Below are 8,740 nucleotides of genomic sequence, written 5' to 3'. Positions count from 1 at the left end.
TGTGTGAAAAGTGTTTTGTAATTGTGTTTATATAGTTCCTAGGTTTGTTTTAACAGGTAGACTCCTAAATATTATACAATGTCTACAGTAACTTTAAATGGAATTTCTCTGTCTCTGTCTTGCTGTTGGGCTTAGTTAGTAATATATAGAAATGCCAATGATTTATTTTATAACCTGCAACTTTGCTAAAGTCGTTTATTATTTCAAGTAGTTTTTTTTTACTTGATTCTCTAGGATTCTCTAAGTATATCATCATATCATCTGCAAAGAGTGATAGCTTTTTTTCTTCTTTGCCTATTCTAATACCTTCAATTTCTTTTTCTTCTCTTATTGCTAAAGCTAATGATTCTAGTACCATGGTGAGCAACCGTGGTGATAAGGGACATCCTTATTTCACACCCAATCTTATTGGAAATGCTTCTAGCTTATCCCCACTACATATGATGCTTGCTGAAGGTTTTAAGTAGATGCTAAGGGCATCCATCAGCAACCAGAGTAGTGAGAAAGCAGGGGTGGAGGAGAGAAGATGAAGAACACAAACTAAGGTAACTGATCATGGTAAGGTCTTGGGGTAGGATTAGGCCTAACACTTTGACATGCAGGTTGATTTCAGTCATATAACACTGTTTCCATCTGACAAAGTTTCCCTCAGGAATTAACACTTCTAAGGGAAATGGGGGTGTGGGGTAGAGAAAGAGAATGGTGTAAGATCTGCAAAAGCAGAAACATCAAATTTGAAAGAAGAGGGAGCTCATAATTGGTGCTTGAATATCTTTACCCACTTGAGGAACAAAGAAAGGATAAAAACTAATGGTAACAGTGTATAGCTCATGAATCAAAAATAAAAATAAAATTCATAACAGAATGGAAGAAAAGTTATAAGAAAGCAAAAGAAAACTTATCTGAAAATAGCATAGAAAACAATTATTAAAAGATATGAAGTGGAAGGGAAGAAGAGGAAAGATTTTGAACTACTGCCTTAACTAGGCAGAGTAAGAGGAGAGATAAAAGAGGTGCCAAAATAGATTAAATTTAGGTTATCAATTTATTTAAACTTGAAAATTAGATAAGACAAGCAAAGGAGAGCAGAGAAATTGGGGAAAACTTATGGGAATAGATTAGCATCAAAGTAATTTAAGCAAAACTAACCAGAGTAACACAGTACTGCTCTAAAAGAGAAAGGGGATAGAAATCAATATCAAAGAAATAAAGGAAGGAAAACAAAAGCCCAAAAGTCATCATTTTAAATGTAAATGAATTAAGCAATTAAGAAAAAAAAAGAGTGACAGTACAAATAATAAAACTCAATAATCTGTTGTATATAACAACACATCTAAAAAATAAAGACACATACAGGATGAAAATGAGAGATGGGAACAAAATTTACTATACACCATATATATCCCCCCAAAAAAACTGAGTTGCAATTTTGTTATCAGACAATGCATGAATAAAAATTCATAATAAATATCAAGAGGGATAAATACTACTGAAACTACATAATGCTTAAAAGGACCATGACTAAGGAAGCAATCAGTGTTTACATAAAATATTAATTAAATTATGTGTATAATATACATATGGGATTTTTGTATAATCAGTTATATACCAAATAGGATAATTCCTAAATTCATGGAGAAATAATTGATTGAACTGCAAAAAAAAATATTACTAGTGATGAGATAATTGTAGAAGACTGTAATGTTTTTCTCTTAAAGCTGGACAAATCTAATAGATAAAAAAAGGAAAATCTAAAACTAAAAAAACTACTAGAGCATTAGGGCTAAAATGCTTGTAGGATTGTCTAAATGGGAATATTAATAGTATGTGTAACTATTTCTCATCATTGCATGATCTCTTTACAAAACTATATCATGGGCTGAGTCATTGAGAAATTATAAATAAATGTTTAAAAAAGCAGAAATGTTAAACATATCCTTTATAGATAATAATATGATAAAAATAGTCATTAACAAAGGAAGTACAAGCAAAAGATAAAGACCTATGTGGAGACAATAATGGCATTCCAAATAATGAATGGGTCAGAGAACAAATCATAGAAATCATAATTATGAGAAAGAGAAGAATACTGACACAACATATCAAAATTTCTAGAATGCAGTTAAAATAGTCCTCAGCAGAAAAATTATATCTCTGAAAATGTGCTTAATAAAATAAAAGACAGAATAAGGTGACTAGATAATTTTAAAATTAGGAAATTTGCAAATAAACCAACCAAAAAAAGCACAAAGCAATAATTATGGTAAATCAGAAGATAAATTAATAAATTGGAGGGAGAAGATTATATAATTGGTCAACAAAACTCAAAGCTTGTTCTTTGAAAAGAACAATGGATAACCCTTTAGCTAACCCAATCAAAAATAAAAGGAAATTACCAAATTACCAAAATAAAAATTAATAAGGATAAAACATACACATAAAAAAAAGTTCAGAATCTACTATATTTAATTAGATGACTACAAAGCTGAGAATTTAAATATAATGGAATATTATAAATAAAAATTATAAAATACTCTTTTTAAACAGTCCAATTTTAGAAAATAGAATTGAATTAACTGAAAAGGAACTAGGCTGTCAGAGGGTGAAAGCTGGGGACCCTGATCAAGACAAATTTGCAGGTAAATGCTATCAAATATCTAAAGAATAATTAATATTTACAGTAACACTTCATAATATCAGAAAAAACTAGAAATAAATAGATATCCATTAACTAGGGTGCAAATTGCAGTATATGAATGTAATGGAATTCTACTGTGCTGTTTAAAACATGAAGATTATGAAGAACTCAGAGAAGCATGGAAATACTTAGATGAATTGATATAGAATGAAATAGCAGAACTAGGAAAAAGCATACACACAATGACAATAATGTAAATGGACACATTAAAAACAATTTAATGTTTTATAATTATAATGACCAAGCTTTTCCACAAAAAATATAAGAAAATGCATCCCCATTCCTATTATTGGAGTATTGGAGGCAGCTGTAACTACAGGTGTGGAACACATGTACTTTCAGACAGGGTTGAAGTATTGGTTAGTTCCCTTGAACTGTTGTTTTTTGTTTTTGTTTTTGTTTTTTACCAATTTCTTTTAAATTTTCTTATAAAGGGATGACTTTATGAAGAGCAAGGAGAAAAGAGATTTGGGGAAATGAAGGTAATGTAATATGAAATATAACAAATTTTTTTAAAATCTCCTTTAATTTAAAGTGGTCTATTTGATATTCATCAAACTTGGCATTCCAAATTCTACCACCCCTTCACATTGCCTAGTCCCCAAGGCTGTAACTCATTCTTTCCTCACTTGTGTCTCTTAGGCTCTTTGGCTTCCTTTAAGTGCTCCCTTTCATGGGCAGCCTTTATTGATCCCCTCCCCTCAGCTGATAGTATACAAGAATATTGCAGATTTGAAGCTGGAAAGAGTCTATTCTAACTCTTTAATTTTACAGCTTAAAAAAACCAAGTCTCAGAGGAGTTAAATGACTTGCCCAAAATCACACAGGTAGGAAGGACAGAGCTGGAATGTGAGCCCAGATCCCCTTACTCCAAAACCAATGATCTTTCCATTATACCACTTAGTTGAATAATACCTTATATTTCTCAGCAGAATCTAAGTTCCTTGAAGGCAGACAATTTTTGTCTTTCCTTTGTATGACTGTGACCTGACATCATACCATGTACATAGTAAGTGCTAAATAAATGTATATTGGATTAGATTATAATTATAGAATCAATATGAGCAGAAATTCTATCACATCCAAGTCATGAAGGTAACTAATATGAAACTTTGAGCAGTGCTTCTTCTCAACTAGTGACTTATGATACACAACAAGGCTAGTATCTTGGCTCCCCTGAAAAGTTCTTATCACAATCAAAATTATTTGATAAAGCAGAATATAAAGTTTATTTTTGTAAAATGAATACTGTTGTTTTTTTTTTTTTTTACTTCCATTACAAAATTTGGAGACATATTCCTAGTGGCTGTATTGAAAACTTCTGATAAAGAAGGGGTGATGGTTCCAAATCCAATGGCATGCTGAATGCTATAATTCCCAATAATAGTGGACTTTGATCTGGTAGGGCTTTGGCATTTCCTTTCTTGGTTTCTACCATATCTTGTGATCACATGACTTTATATTAATGCTTCCTCTTTCCTTTTTAGCTAAGTGTTTTCAATAGATTAATGGAGCTGAATTGTCAATAACACACTTCATTAAGCACATGATAACATTCAGTCTAAAAATATTTTCTACTTTAGGCTTTCATGGTAGAAAATTGTAGGAAAAGAGGGACTTCAACTGAATAAGAGTAAGGAAATGGCAAATGTCATTTAGAGGATTTTGGCATTCTAAGGGAGGTCAGATATGGGATTTTGTTAGAGAAATTAAGGAAATTGAAGAAATATAATCTGTAGGTGAAGGTTCTTCTAAATTCAATAGAAGAGTGTTATGGAAGAAATAGAAGGAGCAGAGAGAAGGACTTGGGTTGAATAATAAAGGAAGGGAAAGTACAAGTTATTTAGAGGTCTTTGAAGTTACTTGTGAAAAAAGGTAGAGGCTCAATTTGGAGAGCAATAACTTGAAGACATTTGGAAGAACTAAAGGCATAGGAGGAAAATGATTGAAGAAAATGATCCTGGAAGGATGAAGGATGAAGAGGAAAACTCAAGAAGAAAGAAAATTCAGTGGGCAAGATAAGGGAAGTAAAACAAATTTCTAAGGAGTGGTTGTTGTTGTTATTTGTCCTTCACTCTCGAAGGGGACCATGACATCAGCAACATGATGGCAACACCCAGTCAGTGATTAAGGACCATATCCAGTCATCGTGATACGTATCTTGCCATTGGGTCCAGGTGGCTCTGGAGAAGAAAGTGAGACTGGTGACTGCACAGCCCTTCCTCACTTAAATCCAATTCATTTGAAAGTCACAGCATCACCTTCCTAGTGCCATGGTCCTCTTCAAGAACAAAGGACAAACAATAACCTAGTAGCAGTAACAGCTGCCCCACTGGGGACCCAATTGGAATGGCCAATTGGGCAACACAGTTTCTTTCTTCCTTCTTTCCTTCCCTTCTCTACCTTTCCCTTCCCTTCCCTTCCCTTCTCAAAAGAAAAGAAAGCTAAGTGTGGCTGCCAACTTGTTAAAGGTAAATAAGAGGAAATATGGCATCATGGAATGGCAGAGAGAGCACTAGCTCTGATTTCTGGATTCATATCCTGTCACCATGAATACTATCTGTATGGCCTTGGGCAAAACACTTGACCACCCTAGGATTCATTTTCCTTTTCTGTTAAATGAGAGAGTTGGACTTTATGGTTTCTAAGACCCCTTCCAGCTATGATTCTATGAAAGACAGTAAGACAGAATAGGCCTATAAGGAAGAAAAAGAAGGTAGACTCTAGAGGAATTAAAAAGGAATTGTAAAGTGAATAATAGAAGGTAGTTAAGGTATACTTAGGTAATGAGAGTATAATCACTATAGAAGAAAATTGTGACAATCCAGGAGAAAAATAATTTAATAGTTGAAAAAAGTTTATTAATAAGATTTCAAATCTCCCTCTATCTCAGTGTTTGCCCTTCCCTTGCCAATTACATATGCTTTTCCTTCTTTTTCCTTAGCATAGCTTTTTGCTTCACTGAAGATGCATTTGCCCTAGATATTAACAGCCCCACAAAATCAATGACTCTGACTCTCTCTCTCTCTCTCTCTCTTCTCTTCCTCCCCCTCCTCCTCCTCCCCTTCTCTCACTGTATATCATTTCCTCAATTCACACTGAGAATGGAACCAGGTTACAGACTCTGCTTCCCCAGGAGGCTTAGCTTGTATTCATCCTGAATTTCTAACTCTGCTCTAGCTGTTTGAGGATATGCATTTCTAACCCAGTCAAGTTGTTTGGGGCTACCAATCTTTTACATTGTTACAGAGACAAGAAAGCTAGAATCAAAATAGACAAAGTATGCCTGACACTGACGTCTCTTGGTGTGAGAGCTCAGTTCCACCACATGCAATTCAAAATTCAGAATTCTCTGATTCAAGATGCTTACACAGGGCAAGTCTTTGGATGCAGAAATCATTTTTACAAAAGGCTGCTCAGAAGTACTCTACTATTCAATTCAGTGGTTTGAAAAAATTTTGCTGTAGTTAAAAGAAGAAATAGAAAATGTTCCTCAGCCACTTGGGGTAAGACTAGATTGAGCCAGCAGAGAGCTGTGGGAGAGTATGACAGGCACTCTACCAGAAGTTGACTGGGCCAAGCATTCAGAAGAGAATAATTGGATACTGTCTGCTGGGAATTGACAAAATATGCCAGCTGGATAAAACATCACTGGGGGAAAAAAAACACAATAGGCTCAAAAGAAGATGTGTACAGTGTGGGATCCCCTTCCCATTGCATCCTGTGACTGCTTAAGACTTTTATAAAGGGATGGAAGAAGGGATTCCCAGTATTTAGTGTGGTTATTTCTTTTGAGCTCACATACAAGGTTATTTGCTTTCCCTTTCTTATAATTAACCTGTTTATTCTTTTAATTCTATTGAGTTTAGTTCATGAAGTACCTGCTCTCTGCCAGTATTTAGAGACATAATGACAGTAACAAAATAATCCCTTCCCAAACAGATCATACTACTACTAGGACAAAACAAGACAAACCCAGAGAATGAGATATTTACAAAATGAAAAAAAGTTACTAAGTAATTTGAGTCAAACATTTGTTGTTGTTGTTGCTGTTGTTGTTAAATTGTTTCCATTTGTGTCCAACTCTGTGACCCCATTCGGGGTTTTATTGGCAAAGATACTAGAGTGGTTTGCTATTTCCTTCTCCAGATCATTATACATTTGAGAAAACTGAGGCAAACAGGGTCAAGTTACTTGTCCAGGGTTACATAGCTAGTAAAGGTCTGAAGACAGACTTGAATTCAGGAAGATGATTTTTCATGACCTGTCATGGCACTCTATCCACTGTGCCACTTACGTGCCCTGGTTCAAACATTAACAGCTGGTAAAATCAAAAAAGGCCTTCTGTAGGAGGTGACGGGTAAGCCAAGCTTAACAGAGCCAGAGCTGAACAGAGGATGCATTCCAAGCTTGGAGCACCACCTATGCAAAGATAAAGACTTAGGAGATGAAAAGTTGTGCATGGTGGGTGTCAGTCATGTTAATTTGACTAGCATATAGAATACATGAGGAGAATTCTATGAAATTAATCCAGAAATATGGGTTAGAGATAAACTGTGAAAAGCATTAAATGTCAGAGAAGTTTATGTTTCATCCTAGAGGCAATGGAGAGCCACTAAAGAATCATGAGCCGGTAAGTAAGGTCAACAGACTTGTGCTTTAAGGATATCACTTTGATAGCTCCATGTTGAATGAATTAGCTAGGGGAGAGGGAAGGAGTCAAATTAGGGGCCTACTGCAATTGTCCAGGTCAGAGGTGCTGAGGGCAGGAACCGGGTTCAAGTTCATGCAAATAGAGTAAAGGGGAATGATGTGAGGTACATTGTGGAAGCACAATACTTGGCAATGATTGAATTTGAAAGGTAAGAGAGATGAAAAATCAAAAATTATTTCAAGGTTTCAAACCTGGGTGTCTGGAAAGATGGTGATGCTCTCAACAGAAATAGGGAAATTAAGGAAAAGAACTGGTTTAGGGAGGAAAATTATGTTTCAGACATGTCAAATTTGAGATGCCTATGGGAAATACAGATTGAGATGTCCAGTAGGCAATTAGTAAAGTTGTACAAAAGCTCGGGAGAAATATGAGAGGTGGATAGGTAGATTTAAGAGTTATCTGCTTAAAGATAATAAGTAAACCCATGGACACTGATGAGATCATCAAGAGAGAGAATGTAGATAGAAGAAGAAAGAGCCTTCAGGATATACTCATACTTAGTAGGTGGATATTAATAATAATCCCACAAAGGAGACTGAGAAGCAGTGATCAGATAGGCAGGAAGAAATCTAAGGGAGGCCACTGACACTGAAACTCAGAGGTCAAGAAGAATGAACACTGAGAAAAAGTCATTGCATTTACTGCTATAAAAAGAAGTGCTATGAATATTTTGAACTCCAGTTCCCTCTGAAAAAATCAGGGGAGTAGAAAAGATGACATGCAATATACTTGAATGGGGCAGCTAGGTGGTACAGTGGGTAGAGTGCCATGCCTGAAGTCAAGAAGACTCATCCATCTGAGTTCAAATCTGACCTCAGACACTTACTAGCTGTGTGACCCTGGGCAAGTCACTTAACACTGTTTGCCTCAGTTTCCTCATCTGTAAAATGAGCTGGAGAAGGAAATGGCAAACCACTCTAGTATCTTTGCCAGGAAAACTCCAATAGGGTCCTGAAGAGCTGGGCACAACTGAAACAACTGAACAACAAAAATATACTTACTCTAACACTGGGAGCTCCCTACACCAATGAATCATACATCCAGTTTAAAATATACATACATACATATGTGTGTATATATATATATATACACATATATATATACGTATATATATATATGCTCAACACTCAGATGGAGCTGTGATCTCATAGAATTGTATATCCTTTTAATTATGCAGATTGAAACTTACCTGTGCTTGCTCTTCCTGTCCATCTCCTCCTTTCAACAAGGAGTATACTCAATATGCTGAAGGTCTTCCTTTATTTCTCCAAATGTCATAAGGATACCACTGGAAAACAGACTGTCCACCTGTCAGCTCTCACCTTTGC

General features: G+C 35.3%; 1 pseudogene; it reads left to right on the top strand.

The window, feature by feature from the left end:
* Window positions 1–7,323: 7,323 nt before the first annotated feature.
* LOC114036435 overlaps window positions 7,324–8,740 on the top strand; it is a 4,836-nt pseudogene continuing 3,419 nt past the window's right edge.

Source organism: Vombatus ursinus, unplaced genomic scaffold (assembly GCF_900497805.2).
Source record: "Vombatus ursinus unplaced genomic scaffold, bare-nosed wombat genome assembly UNPS02009835.1, whole genome shotgun sequence".
Taxonomy (NCBI): Eukaryota; Metazoa; Chordata; class Mammalia; order Diprotodontia; family Vombatidae; genus Vombatus; species Vombatus ursinus.
This window is presented reverse-complemented; position numbering and strand designations above follow the sequence as displayed.